Source organism: Cryptomeria japonica, chromosome 7, assembly GCF_030272615.1.
Source record: "Cryptomeria japonica chromosome 7, Sugi_1.0, whole genome shotgun sequence".
Classification (NCBI taxonomy): Eukaryota; Viridiplantae; Streptophyta; class Pinopsida; order Cupressales; family Cupressaceae; genus Cryptomeria; species Cryptomeria japonica.
Genome location: NC_081411.1, coordinates 357,443,395 through 357,461,526, shown reverse-complemented (window position 1 = coordinate 357,461,526; position 18,132 = coordinate 357,443,395). Strand labels below are relative to the sequence as shown.

Here is an 18,132-nt window from a genome sequence, read left to right as displayed (position 1 = left end):
AACCTGCCCCATGAAAAAGTGACAAGCAGCTATGGTGAAGATGAAAAATGTAAGAAAATAATGCAACTGAAAAGGAAAAGGCAATACCACAATTGCCATGAATCTTACAAATTAACAGTATGCTATGCATAACAATGAAATCAATCACTCATATCAGGCATAAATTAGAATAGATAAAAATATTATACAATAGTCGAATTTTCCAAAGAAAGCAATCACATTGAAACATTGGAACTTCTTGGGAGGTCACCCATCCCAGTACTATTCTAGCTCAAATGCACTTAGCCATAGATTTTGTCCCACATTCCAGCCCCCCAAGCTTGATACCTCATATGCAAAACTTCAGAAAGTACTACACTTTGTGAACCATTCACTGTGGAGCTCCCTAGTTCATTCATTTTTATTTGTATATAGAAAGAAGAATGTAGCACACATGCCAAAGGTAAGTCCATTTGGCATTAATTTTATTTTAGTTTTGTGTTATAGATATAGACAATATCAATATGCTCAATGGTGATTTGGTTGCTATAAAAACAAAAAGAGTTTAAAACCAATTATATGAATAGAAAAGATACTGGTTCAAAGGTTGATTATTCATATCTATGCTTGATGATGATTTGGTTTCTAAAAAAATAAAAAATGAGAGTTAAAAAAGATGATATGAATAGAAAGGATACTGGTTCAAAGGTGATTGTTCATCTCTATAGATATTAGAAAATACTTGTGGACACTAAATCTAACAGTTTATAAGAAAAATATATGATATATATTTAATGAGTCTTCTTGAAAGTCAAAAACTCATGATTTAAAACAGAATAGTTAGACTGCCTAGACAAGAATCTCCCACAACATCAAAGCAGTTCTCTTGTAAAAGCATGATATTTGTTATACGATGTTAAGTTTCCTCTATAAATGGTATACAGAGCACAAGGTATAAACTGTCAGAAGGTGCGAGTTCGACTTTGTGTTCAGCAACAATAAAATTTGGATGAAGTTATACAAGAAAAAAAATTTAAAAAAAATCATGATTAAATTCGTCTTGTATAAATTTGATTTTTTATAAATGTAAGTTATAAATCCATAAAAAATAAAATAATATTATATCAAATTTGAATATATTATAATAAGTTCAAAAACATTAAAATAAAAATAAATTTAAAATTTTAATTTAAATATTATAAATAATAAACATATTATAATTAAAAGCCTAATTTTGTCCAAGGGGTTGTCTTTTATTGGTTAAAACATTGAGTTCTCATTGTGGAGATCAAAGTTCAAATCCCAAAGGGACATCTAATATGGAATTCAAAGTTGTGACTCTTAGTCTTCCACAGTTTGCTTCTAGGTGGTTTTTAATAAGTGGATTGTAATTTGTAATTTGTGACTCTTGGTCTTCCATAGGCTGATTCTAGTGTGGTTGCTCGAAATGAGCTAATGGTGGTTTCTAATAAGTGGATTATAATTTGTGACTCTTGGTCTTCCACAGGTTGATTCTAGTGTGGTTGCTTGAAATGAGATAGTATTAGTATCATGGTTGTGGTTGCTCAATATGAGAAAATATTAGTGTTATATAAATGGTTGTGGTTGATGCTCGTATGAGCAAAATATTTGTAAATGATCTATAATATAAAAAAAAACCTAATTTTAATATATTGAATAAAATCAGATGTTTAAAAGTAAAATATTAAGATATTAAATTTATTTAAAACCAAAAAATAAAAAATAAAAACAGAACCTAAAAATTGAAATCTAAATATTAAAGCCCTTGCTCCCTTCTAAGCTTGAAATCCAAATTGACCAATTGTTGGGGTTATAAACCACAAAGCCCAATCCTTGTCTTTTGAGGGACGTTGTGATTGTTGTCTATTTTACAGCAGATTTGCTACCCTTTGTCGCCTAGCTAGGGGTGGTCGAGTGCTACCACCATCGTTGTCATATCCTTAACTGTAGTTATCGCGAGTCTTTGAGCTATGTTGTCCTTCATTTGTAAGGAAAATCTCCATCGATCCATTGTCTAGTTCACTAGTGGGAATGAGAAAGCTGCAGGAGGTGCCAAGAGAGGGCAAAGAGTGTTCAAAAATATTAGGGCAAATTTTTGCACAAATGAGAACGAATTTTTACAATTTCTTTGAAATTCACTAAATTTTAACCTTGAGACTAAGGGTATAAACATAGAGCACCCGAAACATGAAATCCAACAAAGACAGCAGCATATGTTGTTTTATATTGTGGGGGGTTATTATAGTTTCTTTATGTTTACCAAGAATTAAGATACATAACAATTAAAATCAACAATCATTTAAAGAACTCGATCCTAAGAAGTAATTGTTGTGACAATCAAAAACATAACAAATGTTTTTGTAGGTATACACTTTAAACTAGAATCCATGACATAAGATGTTATATACCATAGACCTTGGAAACCCCTCAAGACGTGTATCTTAATTGTAATCCAATTTTGATTCCAAGTCAATACTTCCAAGAACCTTTAGTGGATACATTATAGACTCCAAATATTTCAGCCACAAGTTGGATCACACTAGTAGTAGGGACACATACTCAAATACCACACAGATTTCGCAATCTCACACACCCAAGGTTGAACAAGGTAAATTATTGAATCCCTAGAAAAATTTAAGTCCTCCATCAATGAGATCCTTCTATCCCCTAAAGTAATCCTTATGAGTTATGTAGTTATACTTCCTTAATGACAGTAAACTTGGATTAGGAGTGCCTCCTAAGGTCTTGTGCAATCATTACTCAATGAGAAAGTTTTGATAAAGATGGGTAACAACAACAGCATAAAAACCCGCTTACACCTTGATATTCTTCCCAAGGTTTTGTACAAGATTATAAAATGTAAATACCTTTTATGATCTTTGATTTAGTGTTATAATGTAGCAAACCATCTTATCAATCATCAATCACTGATTTCGTTGGATTGGATTGTGTTGGGCCATCTTTTAAAGACACAAATTTGATAGGATTATCTCCTTTTGAGTCATTGCCACCAAGACTGTAATGCCCCTTTTCTGGATTGCCTTGTAATCATAATGGTGTAGATGTTATTGCACAATCGCCTTGCTGCTTATATGATTATTCTGGATCTGATCAGTCTACTGCTCTGCTACTGAGAGCATTTTAATCCTGATTTCCTCTTTATACAGACTCCACGTCTTTTATTATTTTTCTCCTTCCATGATGATAAATTGTGTGATATTTGATTAATATGTACTGCTGTGGAATATATATATTTATATGTTTTCTAAGTCCCCAATCCTTACTCATTTCCAGTGTTTTCCTTACTCTTTTCCTTGCCTCCTCTTGATGGTTTGATGTTATTCTTTTATAGCTTCCATCAGTGATGTCTCTTCTAAGGAGGTGCCCGTTGGGAAGGAAGATGCCCCTTTGACCACTAAACTGCCCTTCAATTATCGTTGCCCTTAGTGTTTCCTGTTTAATATAATCTTTGTTTACTTATTTTAATTGCTGACCATATTTTAATTAGTATTATAGTGAATGCTGCTCATCACTTATTATTAATAAATACGACTATCTCTGCAGTAATGGAATCATTTTTCCACACTAACCACATGTGCCTTGGTGTAGTGATCGCTGTGTACATGTTGCCCTAAGCATCGGGGTAGGATTGAAACGATAGATTTAGTATCTGTTTGCCTTGGCTTGATCAGATTAATACTTACAGACTACTGTTAGAAAATTGTGAAGTCTTATTTCATAAGACAATTTTCTGAATGTATAGATGTATCTTATTAATTTGTTTAGCTTAAAAATAGGTTGTGAGGAGTGTACAAGGTTTTGTACAAGATTATAAAATGTAAACACCTTTTATGATCTTGATTTTGTGTTATAATGTAGCAAACCACATGTCAATCATCAATCACTGATTTCATTGGATTGGATTGTGTTGGGCCATCTTCTAAAGAGACAAATTTGATAGCATTATCTCCTTTTGAGTCATTGCCACCAGGACAACAAGAGTTTTCCTTGTGGATTACTAAGATGTTCTATATCCTATAGAAAAAAGCTTTGGCTCAAAGATAGGTATGCTCATTTTTCCACCCGTGGATCTTTTCCTAAACATTCCTCACAATTAAAACAATATGGACAATATTCCAACATTAAGAAATAGATTCAAATATTCTCTATAAAATTGATAAATACTTCCCCTCACCTACCTAGATACAAGCTTTCATGCATCAAATATGGATTAAATATTTCAAGTCTAGCTATAGTATAGATACCACATTCAAATGTATCTATCTACAAGAACATGATTGGATCATATATTGTGAAACTGGGTACCCGTATCCAAGCCAAGTACTTGTTTCGATACTGTACAAGTCCTCGTTGAAAATCAATCCCTAGCCAAGTATGCCTAGGGTGACGCCTACATGTCCCAATACATTTTGTGAATGACCATAATGTACTAGTATGCCCAGGTGGTACCCTAGGTGTACCTGGGTTGAAACTAAGTGTACCCAAGCTAACCCACAGCTTGGGGCATTTATTCAAGTTGGTATTTTAACCAAACTAAAATACTTTTTATCCTGTACTCCCCCCCAATAAATGCATTTGCCCTAATTTGCTTTAAAATGCTTTCTATTTGGTGTTTGCAAGTCATTTGACAAACACAAAGCACCAAGAAGAGCATTTTTTTCTCCAAGCTACCATTGTCGGGTTATGAAGGTTGCTTTATTTTGTTTTAAGGTAAGGGCTACGAAGGAGTAAGACATACACCAAGAGCTTCGGAATCATTGCACAAGAAATATTTAGCCATCAAAGGTGAGTAAATCTTTCAATTTTCTCATGTTTTCAATAATTTTTCAAGTTTTTTTAATAATTTTTGGTGAGTTTTGAATTGTTTTTTAACTTTTAATGCATAATAAGAGGTTATAATGCCATTTTTATTTTTATTTTGAATTGTAGTGTTGTTAATTTGTAATGTTTTTCATTTTAGGTTCATACAAAATGGCTGGAAGTTCTAGTTCAGCTGCCCAAAAAGAAGAGAGTTCTTTTAAATTTGAATCAGTATCACCTCTTTGGTGACATCCAACAATGAGTCAACAAATTCCTCATGTTGGGGGTTTCCTTTGTCGATGTAACCATTGTGCAAGAGTATAAGAGCTCATGATTTTCAAGTGAAAGCTCACTTATACACCATCCTTTTACAAGGAATAAAAGTTTGTCCAGGACCAAATAAAAAAGGGTTGCCAAAGGAACTAATATTAGCTTATGGGGACCCAAACGTGCATATAGATTCCTTCGTGACTATGTGTAGTGACTACCATAGTCTAGATTTCGTGCTGCTGAAACTGTTTTCGCGTTCCCTCAAGGGGACAGCGTTAGAATGGTATAGCTCCTTACCTGACCATTCTATTTGTACCTTTGATCAGCTTATGGATCTTTTCCTCAAGCGGTTTCAAGCAAACATTGGTAGCAGGGTCACTATCGTTGAACTTGTTCATTGTAAACAGAAGCCTAATGAAAAGATCACTGATTTTATTTCGAGATATCAATCTATCTCAACTAAGATCCCCTTTGCCCTGCCAGATAGTGATCTACAGAGGATGTTTATCAGCAATCTGCAGCTGGCATTGAGATAGAAACTATCTCTTAACCGATATCAGAACTTCGCTAACATGTGCTCTTCTCTCACTGATTACCTGCACATTGTGTCGCAGTTTGGAGATACTTCTTCGAACCCTCGTGGTAGGTCATTTGCAGGCACGACCACGAATGGGTCCCGGAAGAATAAGGTTGTTGCTAATGTTGTGGCTATTCCTCCAATGGCTGCTACGCAAGCCCCGCAACAGAATAGAGTTTTCACTAAGATGAATGACTCCTACTTGAGCATAATGCAGTAGTTGCTAAAAGACAGCCTTATTACCCTTCTGGAAATAAAACCGTTGTCTGATAGTCGGCCTTATCCGCATTGGTATGATGGTTCGAAGTTTTGTCATTATCATCGTGTGCCTGGTCACAACACTGAGCGATGTTATCGTCTTCGACATGTTGTCCAAGACCACATCGACAGTGGTGCAATCAAGGTGGATGCACGGAAGCACAAATCAAACAAGTCTGTTGACAAAACCAACAGCAACTTGCAGATTTATACTAATCCTTTCCCTCTGCATTCGACAAGCTTTATTTCTGCATCGGATCCTTCTTCGAATGATGGTCCATATGTGAACATGGTCACCATCACCCCTATTAGCTCACCTCCGGCCCTGAAAGGGAAGGTATCTGATCTGTCCTTGTCATTTACCCCTCTGGATGCCCCGTATTGCGGAGAGCCTGCTCTTCTTTACGTCCCTGCCAAGCTGAACGGTCAAACTGTCACATGTGTGATGGTTGACCCATCTAGCAGAGTCGATGTTATCACAGAGGAGACTCTCTTTGTGAATGGCTGGCAAAGACCAGCATATGATGAATGTTGCGCAACTTTGAGGACGTGTGATGGGTTCTCTATCTGCCCCTTGGGTAGTATCACCTTGATGGTCCTCGTAGGACCTAAGGCGGTGTCCTCTGTGTTCGTCATCATTCCCGAATCGAACCTCTTCCGAGTTAAGCTCAGCATCCCTTGGCTGATTGCTATGGAAGCAGTCCCCTCGGTTGTGCACAAATGTCTCAAGTTTCCCCAAGAGGGCACGGTGCATGTCTTCCAGGACACTGGATATTGACCCCTGATCGCCTGTGGGGATTTTTCGTTGGACCACTTTTGGCCTGCTCTGGTGGGACCCATGCTTCCCCGTGGTGATGTAATGTACCGCGCTTATTATCAGTACAAGACAGGGGAGTCGGCCCCTACATCTGTGCAGCCTAGTGTTTCGTTGCCACCTCTTGCATCGACCTCTTCTCCATCGAATCCGATCTTGGAGCGAGTAGTGCCTCATGTCTCCTCATCATTGGAGGCCGAGGCTAAGCCTGCTCCCTCACATAGACCTCTGCATTCACCTAGGACCGCACAACCTCAAGCGGTGTCTATTGTTCCTGCAACTACACCCGACGCAGCCAAGGGAAAGGCACCCATGTTGTCCAAGTTAGCGGCCCGCCCTCCCTTTGAGCTCCCGATCATGGTCGATATTCCTCGGCCCTCTCGTTATGAGAAAAGGGAGCGCTCTTCTCATGTCCCTTCGTCACAGCCTATGTTGGCACCCTCTGATCCTCCGACCGCTCCTCAAGCGAAACAAGGTCGGGCACCCGTTGTTGTGGATGTGGTGCCTCTCCAGGATGCACCTCCTGTCTCATCAGTTGGGCCTTCTCCCATCCTTGACACAATTCCAGAGGCCTCTCCTATGGAACATGATGCTCCTGAATCCTCTCCGACTCCAATTGGTGGTCCTCACCTTCGTCGGAATCAGCGTGCGCGTGACCGTAAATGCTTTCGACAAGCCCGAGCTTGCGAGCGTGACGCTGCCTTACAGTCCGCTAGTGTGGCTCTAACACTTGGTGTCACTATTTCAAAGCCTATTCCCTTGGTTCCTCCCATCTCTGCACCTGTTTCAATCTTGCTCCCTACTACTTCAAGGGCTTCCGATCAACCTCCCTTTAAACGGGCGCACGTTTTCATTGCTCCTTCTTTGGAGCCGCCTCTTATCACTTCCTTGTCGGACATGCCTCCCTTGTCCCGGCCCCTTAACATGGCACATACGCAAGTGGTGCCTAGTGCGTCTTTGTCTACCCTACCCGCTTCGTCACCATTCCAACATCCGAGTTTTCCTAGGGTCCTTCAACCTACTACGGTTGATAGAAGGCCTGACACTCCTATCCCGTGTAAACGCAAGTTTGAGCAAGGCCTTGTTCCAGAGTTCTGACGGCACAAGTCTTTGCAGGTATGTTCTTCATCCCTTCATTTGCCTGTCTCAGTGGCTGCTAGTTTGCCTATTTTTGTTTTTATGATAAAGAAGGCCCCGCCTTCTCCCAAGTTCGTCACTACTCCTCTTCTAGAGGCCGGCATTCCCGTTCTTGTTTCATCTTCTCCAAGCGAGTCACCTGCTTCCTCCAAGGAAAGCTTGCATGTTCGACTCCTTGGAGGACATCCCAGACTTGTCTACGATCTTCACAGGATCGTTGACCCTCACCTCCTCCGAGCCTGTAGACAAAGACATCGTTGCTGCTTTGTCTCTTGCTCTCGTTGCTGGTGAGGCACCCGGTGCGGCCCTTGCAATAGTTCCTCTCCGAGCCCGCCCCCCTTCTCCCTATGACCTAGATTGGGAGGACGAGGCTCTTCTTGAGGACGATGATCTCCTACAGTGCGATCCCCTCCTAAGGGCTGATCGTTAGGACTTTTATTTTTCCTCTACATCTGCTTGAATGTGTGTGTGACTGTGTTCCCTCATGCTTGCTTTATCTGTTTGTTCCCTCCTGGAGGACCCAAGTCACTCCGTAGGTACTTGGATACGGTAGGTTGAATGTCTTTATCCGTTGTGCTCTCCTAAAGGACACGAGTTACTCCATAGGTGGTCGGATACAAGGGATTTTCTGTCATACACATTCCTCTATTTGTTTACCTCTTTCTTCTATTTGTCGTATCTTGCTTTTGGACATTTGGGGATGATGCAAAGCGTTGGGGGCATTCGAATACAAGGGATTTTTTGTCGTACACATTCCTCTATTTGTTTACCTCTTTCTTCTATTTGTCGTATCTTGCTTTTGGACATTTGGGGATGATGCAAAGCGTTGGGGGCATTCTTTACCTTCTCCCATGTTGACCCGAATTTTTATTTTCTCCGTCTTCATGTGCTCTTCTTCAGATCCGAGCAATTTGGCAATACGACGATACACCCATCTCACAGTGATACTATATATCTTTTTGATACTGCTATGGGTTCTAGTGCCAAACTATTAGATCCCCCTGTCCTCTTGCATTGCATCTTTTGATGTTGTGGACATTTATGTGTCACTATCTATTGGTGGCATTCCACGGAAACATCTCGTTATGTTGATGTGCCACAACTCCTCTTCTCCTTAGAATGACATGCCTTCCAAGCATATCATTCTAAGGGGGGGCCATCATATCTGCATTTTATCTTTTAGCTCTTGCATCAGTTTCATTTGCCAAGTTGCCTTTTTATGTTTCCCTAGGTGGGGGCCAAACCACTTAATCCTTTTCTTTTCCAAGATCGCCTAGGTGGGGGCAAAGCCACTTGATCTTTTCCAAAGATTGCCTACATGGGGGCCAAACCATTCTTGACTTATATCTCTTTTGTTTGCCTTGGTAGGGGCCAATCTACTACTTACCAAATTTATCTGCCCTATCGCATGGCTATCTAGCGCGTCGCTACCCATGCTGGCAAATCTATCTTTATCTGCCCTATCACATGGCTATCTAGCGTGTCGCTACCCATGCTGGCAAAATTTATCTTTATCTGCCCTATCGTATGTTTATCCATACCGGCATATCATGCCCTATCATATGGCCATCTAGCATAACGCATCTTGCTACCCATACCGACGTATCTTATACCAATGGCGGCCACTTATCTCATATCTTTCCGTAGCCAAGGGCTTTCCTCCAGAGCGAGGTTTTTTTCTGTTACGCTATCTTACCCATTCCTTTATCCAACCATCCATCATGCTAGTCTACAGCTAGCATGTTTGAGATGTACCAAATAGCAACATCTATACCAAATCTCGACATCATCTTGTTGGAGGCAACCTCGTCTGATCAACGAAAATCTGCCTCCCTATCGCAACTGTTCTTTCTCTGTATCTTCCTCTACTTTAGCTTTGCATACCTCAGCAAAGGCATGCTTGCTAAAGTGGGGGCAAAATGTAATATCAAAAACATCTTCCCTTGTAATTAATGTGACAAATGGCGCTTTTTCCTCCATGTCATTGGAGGTCAGGATTCGCCATTATGTTCTTTTGTCCACTTAGACCATCCATGTCAGCTCTGGCCGAAGCATTACCAACTCTGCCAACCTATCACCTTCGGGGACACAAGCATGGCGTGCTAGCGTCCTACAAATATGACAGTCCATAGGTGGTCGTTTGAGCGTTACGCCTGCGCCCAGAAGGAATCGTAACGCCTCTGCATGCGCCCACCGACGTCCAAATTCCTTCCTGGGCCTTTATCTTTCACTTTGGAGGCATTTGGAACAGATTCTTTGGCAAGTTTGGCAATCTTCTTGCAGGTTGAGCTCTTGGAGACCATTTTGAATAGCATACTATCAACACCACCATTGTTGCAGCATTACCAAGCATTCCAAGCACTTCCAAGCATTCCAATCTCCGTTCATGATAGGGGAGTTATCTTAATCCTCTCTCTTGCATATTTATCAACTTTATTTCCAATTTCACGTTACATTGTTAATCTCTTTATCATTTATTTTTCCTGTGGTTTTCTTGGGTTTTACGTGGAGGTGGAAACACCAAAACGAGGGTTTGACTTAGGCAGGCTCTAAAACACAACCCCCAACATTTTCCTTTCTTGCACGTGTGTAGGTACACTATCGTGAAGAGGAGATTAACTTGCGGGAGGCTTCATAGCGTGTACCCGTTGTTTGTTTGTTTCTTTGGTTATTTCGCGTATCAAGTTTACTAGTTTAGTTTTATTGTTTTTTGTACTTTTACTGCACCGTAATCGCACTTAAAGTTTTATGTACGAATTGTGTAACTCGTCCGTACAAGACGATAGCGCGTCGTGCTGGTGTCCCAAATCTGCACGCTCGTCCCGAGGACAGAGGCTCTACAGAGTCGTCCAGAGACGCTTCTCGGGTGTCTGGCACTTCTCGCATAAATCTGTTATCCCCTGGCTCATCTTAGCGCCAGTTCGCAGAGGTAATTGGAAGGACAATTTGTCCTCAAGGATCCATCATCCTTGAGGTGGAAAATTCCCTCCATTACAGAGCTATATGAGCGAACTTCACAAATCAAGCCACATGAGCGAACTTCACAAATCAAGGGACATGAGCGAACTTCGTGTTTGAAGGCACATGAGCGAACTTCACAAATCAAGCCACATGAGCGAACTTCACAAATCAAGCCACATGAGCGAACTTCAAGAATGAAGGCACATGAGCGAACTTCACAATTCAAGATATATGAGCGAACTTAAAGAATTAAGCCCCATGAGCGAACTTCATAAATCAAGGTATATGAGCGAACTTCAAGATTTACTATAGATAAGTGAACTTCATGATTAAAGGGAGCTAAGTGAATTTCATGTTCAAGCACCTAAGAGCGAATTTCATAAACTCAAGAAGAAGAGCGAATTTCATGAACTCAAGAGGATAAGCGAATTTCATGAACTTAAGAGGATGAGCGAACTTCAAGATTCAAGGTACATGAGCGAACTTCACAAATTGAGGTGTGAACTTCATGTTTTGAGGTACATGAGCGAACTTCAAGTTTGGAGCTAAATGAGCGAACTTCATGTTTGGAGCTACATGAGCGAACTTCACAAATCAAACTACATGAAAGAACTTCAAGATTCAAGGGAGATGAACGAACTTCACCACTTGAGGTAGGGGAGCGAACTTTCTTAATGTTTCGATGCACCTTAAAGATTAATCAAACATTTAAAGAGGTCCAGCTTGAAAAGATTTGCTGTTTTAATTTAATTAAACCAAGTCGGCCTATATGGGAAAAGACATAACCTTCTCCTAATCACCTATAAGAGGGAGTTCAAACATTCATTTCAAACATCAATCAAACCAAACTCTTCTCTCTAATCAAGGAGCAGATTAGCGGATTTTAGCAGCAAAAAAGCAAGTTCAATCATCATCAATAGCGAATTTACCGCAAAGGAGCAACAATTTCAACATCACAAGGACGAATTTTTGCATTAATATTGCAGATTGAAAGGAGAATTTCATCCTTTAACAGTAACATCAGTCAAAGAACAAAGGTGAGTTTAAGAAGACAGCGAGCTCTTGGACTTCAACAGTCATATCATTGATCAAATTTCGAGTTATCAGAAATCAGAAGTAAGTGCATCATTTGGACTGGTACAAAATCAGGTACAGGTCTGATTAAGGTCTGAAAGTGATTTTGTTTAGGCAAATTAGACCTCCCTAATTCATCTAAAGAAGCAAATCAGTCTTATCTAGCAATTGACTTCACATTTATTAAGATGCAAGATTGATTTAGATCAATTTCATAGCTAGCTTACTAAGTGAATAGGCTTCATTACATCAATATTTCACCACTACCCTAACTTACATATCTCTTATAGGTGAAAGATGGTGGCTCCTAAACCGAACAAAACCATGACTCGTCATGCACTCATCAAGGAAGACTCAAAGAGTGGCGCATTCGAAAGCAGGATCACTTCGCATTGGAGCAAAATAGGAGACACCAATCTCGGGAAGTTCGATACCAAGAAGTTCCGATACCCGTCATACACAAGTGAACCTACTGCTACAGCCAAGAAGATGATTGAAAGTGGGATCATAAACGCAGCTGGCTTTCTTCCTGCGGTACAATGCTACAAGCAAATTGTGGAGTGTGCCCAACATTATGACTCTCCCTCGAGAAGGATAGTGGCGAAGGATGGAACAGTGCTCGCATATCTATCAGAGACAACACTCAGTGAAGCATTTCATCTACCTGAGCCTAAGGATATGGTCTTGTTGTGAGGTATTCACACATACCCCATCGCAATTGGGGACCTCCACTTTTTCGCTTTCTAGGTTAGTCATCTTAGCTTAGTTGTTAGTTGATGTCGAGTCTTTGCTATTAACCTATTGTTCGTAGTTGCTCAGGAGCTGGCCAAGTCTTTCTCTTTGAAATGAAGTGAGGTTTAATATTCCCTTTGCCCAACCAAGGCATAATCCCTTCCACTTCTCCCGATCCTGTCAATGGATGCCCAAACCCAATCACTCCCATTTCCATTTCCTTCCATTTCCGCCTCCCCTAACACTCTTCACTTCCATTTACCATACCTTCTAACTCACCTACCTTCCTATCCTCTATCCTCCATCCACCTTTCATACCCCATGCCTTAACCTCCTTCACATCTCTACATAACCTACCACTTCCATGCCCCTTAACTTACATCCCATCTTCTAACCTATACCTTTACCTACCTAACCCTCTCCTCATCCTAGTATACTCATCCACTACCCTTCATCTACATTTACACCTACCTTTGCCCACATCTACATCTACATCTTCCACCCTCCTATCTCTATACCCCTTAGCCTACCACATCCTAACCTCCTTACCTACTTAATTATTCCCATTTCCCACCTTTATTCCTAATTACCTTCTTCCTACCCACACCTTTCCACCTTATCACCTACCCCATCCTACCCACACCTTTCCACCTTATCACCTACCCCATCCTAGCCTACCCATATCCTATCCCTATCCTAACCTACTACCCTACCCCCTTACCCTTTTTCCTTGCCCCTTATAACTCCCATTATAACCTACATCCCCTTTACCCTTTCATTAACCCCTTATACCTCCCACTCCACTTTATTCCCCAACATATCCTAACTCCTTCCAACCGCTTTTACCTCCCACATCCTAAACCTCATTTCCCCCCACGTATCTCCTAATTCCATCATTGATATCCCTTATGTCCCCCTTTCCTCCAACATCCCATTCCCTCTCTTTCTCCACGTAGCAGCTACCCTTAACATTTCCTACCACTTCCCCCTCTTATTTCTCTCCACCGTATCACATTATATGCTGGGCCCCACACACTCAAAAATGGAGAATCAAATGAGATTTTTAAGGAAGGTAGGACCTTCCTTGCTGGGACCCACCGAGCTTTAGCCTGGGGATTTTAAGTGTTTTTAATTACCATGCCACATATTGCTTGGGCCCCACAAAATCTGAAATGGAGTTTTAAAAGCTTGTTTTAAGGCATAATATTTCCTTTGACTTCCTTTACCACCGTAGCCTTGATTGGGTCCCACCAAACTCTAAGGTGAAGGAAAAAAGTTTTTAAGATATATTTTATTTTTATTTGTTTAAAAGGAAAGCAGTCACTTCATCATTTCTTTGACCCCTAATATCCCCAGCATGAGCCACGATAAGACACAATGCAAGATGTGGCACCAACAAAAAATAAGCAGGCTGGCCTCTAAATGAAGATGCGTCACTTTAATGAAGATAGAGTAAAGCAGACCCTTTAACATCCACCGTCTATATAAGAGGACATCCATCCTCATTCCAAGGCATTAATCAAAGCAATTGCTACAATCTGCTCTGCAATCTAAAGACAGCGAATTGCAGCAGACAGAGAGGCAGAGCTGCAAATTTGACGATCAAAATTCAGATGAGAAATGATTTCAAGGACTAATTCCATCAGTAGATTGGTATTTCCCAGATTTGAATTGTTGAAAGCACAATTAATGATGCATTAGGGGTGTGAAGGATTGTTTTATTTGCATGATTCTTGATTCATTATGTGTTTTTCAGGTTTTGATAAGAGGACCGAAAGCTGATAAAGAGATGATTTTATTAGGAAGCTTAAAGACTACACTCCAAGGCAAATCAAATTCAAGGAGGACTCACACATTAATATCCACATTTGGGAAAGCTGACTGCAGGAGATTCACCACCTTAAACAGAGTTGGAGTTTGATACAAGGGCAAAGGGAAGCTCATGGAATGATGAAGAAGAACGAGCAAGTGCATCATAGTTTACTAACAACAAATTTCTCCAAGTTTGAAATCCACTTCATGACCTGGCCTCCAGGAGCGAACTTCATGTATCTGATCAAGAGCGAATTTCAGGTGTACTCCATGAATTGACAGAGGAGAGCGCACCTCATGGATTGAGGACTCCAGTCAGAAGTTATAAATTGGCAAGTTTTGAAATAGAAAAGGATATATCTGTTACTCAAAGCCAGGATCCATCTCCTGTAATGTCAAAGTCACCATCTGTTCAAAGATATAATGAAGACTATGGTTCAAGGCAGCCTGATGAGAACTCTGATGCATGCGATTCAACAAAATTACAGGGTTCACCATCAGAGAAAACACTAGAAAATGTAGCTCTATCGGATGCACTCATGAGAATGCCTTCTGTGAGGAGACAAGATAGCTTTGGCATGTGTTTGCCATCGAAATTCCAAAGGACATTGGGCGAGATCATTTGCTTACCATGTCCTTGCTGATCCGCATGTCTTCTCCTTGCTGATGATTGAGCGAACTAGAATGTGTCTTGGAGTGAGCTTTGTTTGCAATCATGCCTTATCCTTAGCAGGGTCAGAGAGCGAACTTCATTTGGAGCTTGTCCTTAGAAGGGTCAGAGAGCGCGATTTGATGTTTTCTCCTTACTGATGGTCATTGAGCGAATTTAAATATGACTTTGCCTTGTCCTTGGGCTGGTCAGAGAGCGAACCTTATTTGGAGCATGTCCTTACCTTGGTCATGGAGCGAATTCACCTTTTGGAGCTTGTCCTTAGAGAGGACACAGAGCGAACTATACTTTAAGTCTTGTTCTCATCAAGGACACAGCGCGAAAATTTTATTTTGGGCCTGTCCTTGGAAAGGACATGGAGCGGACTGCTTGCTTTGACTTTGTTCGCCCATGAGACATTAAGCGAAGTGATGAAAAAGCGTACCTTGCAAAGGTTGAGGAGCGAAAAATGTTGATATAGGTCCTGTCCTCATCAAGGACAGAGAGCGAACTGCCTTAAGAGGCTTGTTCTTAGAAAGGACAGGGAGCGAGTTTGGTATAGGTCCTGTCCCTAGCAAGGACGTAGAGCGAACCCCTTGTCTTAGTCTTGATCCCCATATAAAATGAGACAAGTTAATGATACTATACCTTGCAAAGGCCAGCCAGCGATGACTTCATATAGGTCCTGTCCTTAGTAGGGTCAAGGAGCGAAAATTTTCATTTAGGTCTTGTCCTTGAGAAGGACGATGAGCGAATTTGTCATTTAGGTCTTGTCCTTGGGAAGGACAGAAAGCGAACTTGACCATTTAGGGCCTGTCCTTAGCAAGGACATGGAGCGAAGTTCTTGTCTAAACCTTGTCCTTGGAAAGGACACAGAGCGATTTTCTTCCTAAAAGCATGTGCTTTTCAAGGGTCCAAGGGCTAATGTCCTCCCAAAGGTCCTAGAGCGAATTCAAGTGTTTTGCCAGAGCAAGTTAGCCTTACACCCAAATGACATGATCTTTACCCTAAGCACCTATAAAAGAGAAGTATTTGTGAGCAGACCTACTGAATCTGATCAGTAAGACACTGTATTTCTCCAGCTAGACATCAAATTCTGTCAGCAGATTAGCGAGTTTTATCAGAATATAGGTGAGTTGCTGCAGCACAAGGGCAAAATTAGACATTAAAGGAGCAGACCTGATGATCAAGAAAGACAAATTAAGCATTGAAGATGTGGATCTGATGTTTAGGAGGAGCGAATTCATCAAGAAAACAACAAATTTGCTTCAATCAAGGAGTGACCCCTTCTATAGATGCTCTTGTTAAACCTGCAAATTACATCAAACTAGGAGGTTATAATACAAGGGATATCATTTGATGCTTGGTTATTTGTTTTGCAGGAGATGAAGAAACAAATGGAGGAAGATTGGAGTAAAGACCTCAAGGAAAAAGTTTCAACACCAAGGACAAGATATAAGGAAGACCTCTTCAAGAGGCTCCATCAGCATCAAGAACACCTCAAGTGCATGAAGAAGACTAGTACTAAGCACCTACAAGCAGTAGAGCGGAATATCTCCAAGGTTCTCATTCTATCACATTGACAAGGGGAGATCATAAGATGGCAAAAGGGAGATCATATAACCGTTCTAAGACAAGATAGACAAGCAAGGATTGGAGGTTGACCACGATGAATACTTCCTATCACCACTACTTTGAGCAGGCTTGTAATGTCGAGTATCAAATCTTCCAAACCTACAAGTACAAGTTGAGATGGAATCCTAGTCATCCTAGTCATCGTCCCAATCACCACTCACCAATCGGGGAAGGTCTACATCAGCATGCCTAGATACAATGCATTTGATTCCTCCATGATGGCACAAACTCCGAGGCACCTACTCCTGATATCTATTGGTCATACCAATGTGTAGTAGTAATTATTTTATTTTATTGGCCGAACTGAGTTTGTTGTAACAAACTCTAATTAGGGTTTTCATTGTAAAATCTTGGCCATTGATCTTAAATTGATCTGAGCCATTTGTAAAGGTTAATAGATAATAATTGGACAATAGCTAATAGTTAGGAAAGAATAGAATAGCAATTAGAATATAAGTTAGAGTAAAGTAGGAGGAGAAGGCAGAAATTGTTGCCTAAGTTGTAAATGAACTCTATTTTCATTGAAGTTATGGTGAAGTGAGTTGTTTCTTTACAATGTGCGTGGTTTCTTGTTGGATCCTCATGTTAGATGATAAATAAATTAGATTGAATGGAAGAAGTTGGTGAATGTATTCATGTGGAATCCGCTTAGTCCATACCACTAGCCTCTTACTGATTGTGAGTATGCCTTGTGTGGTCAATTGGAATAACATGAGCTTAACCTCGAATCATCCTAAACTCATTGTTTATGCATTAACTTGAATGGTGATCAATGTTTGGCAATAATGGTTCAAACATCTTTGAAACGTCCTTAGAAGATTGCACTGAGCTTGTGTCGAATTGTTCAAGTTGATGGTGAGACCTAGCTTGGTAGGATTCCACCTATTCATTTATCTATCTTCTTACATTCTAGGTCTTAGAATAGGCTCTCTCAAACCCTACCTCTTTTGCTATTTTTTATCTTTCAATTGAGTAGATAGGACCTAAGTTCAAGCAAATCAAGCATTCAGGCATTCGAATGTAAGTCCCCTTGTGATTCCAGCATAATCACACCAAACCAATGAGCTTATCCACATGTAGTGACCCTACATTTGGAACCTTGGAGACTTTCTTGGATGAACCTTAAGCAAATCTTCAGCATCCAAAAGATTTTGTTCAGGAGAGGATAAGATACTTATGGTATTTTATTCTATGTTCGCATGTACGTAAAAACACATCAACAGGTCTACATAAGTATGGAAGGAGCTAAGTCTGCCTATGACGATGATCCAGATGCTTGTTCAAAGATCATCGACAAGTTTTGGTTGAAGAAGAGTAGAGGTGGTAGGAGCAGATGGCCCGACAAATTACATAGGGTGGACTTCAAAGATGAATTCAGAGACTTCATCACCC

The 18,132-nt window shown here is 40.5% G+C and overlaps 1 protein-coding gene across 2 annotated transcripts in view; it reads right to left on the bottom strand.

The window, feature by feature from the left end:
* Positions 1-18,132, bottom strand: part of LOC131054592 (protein phosphatase 2C 57) — a 114,866-nt gene that overhangs the window by 37,960 nt on the left and 58,774 nt on the right. The window lies entirely within an intron of this gene.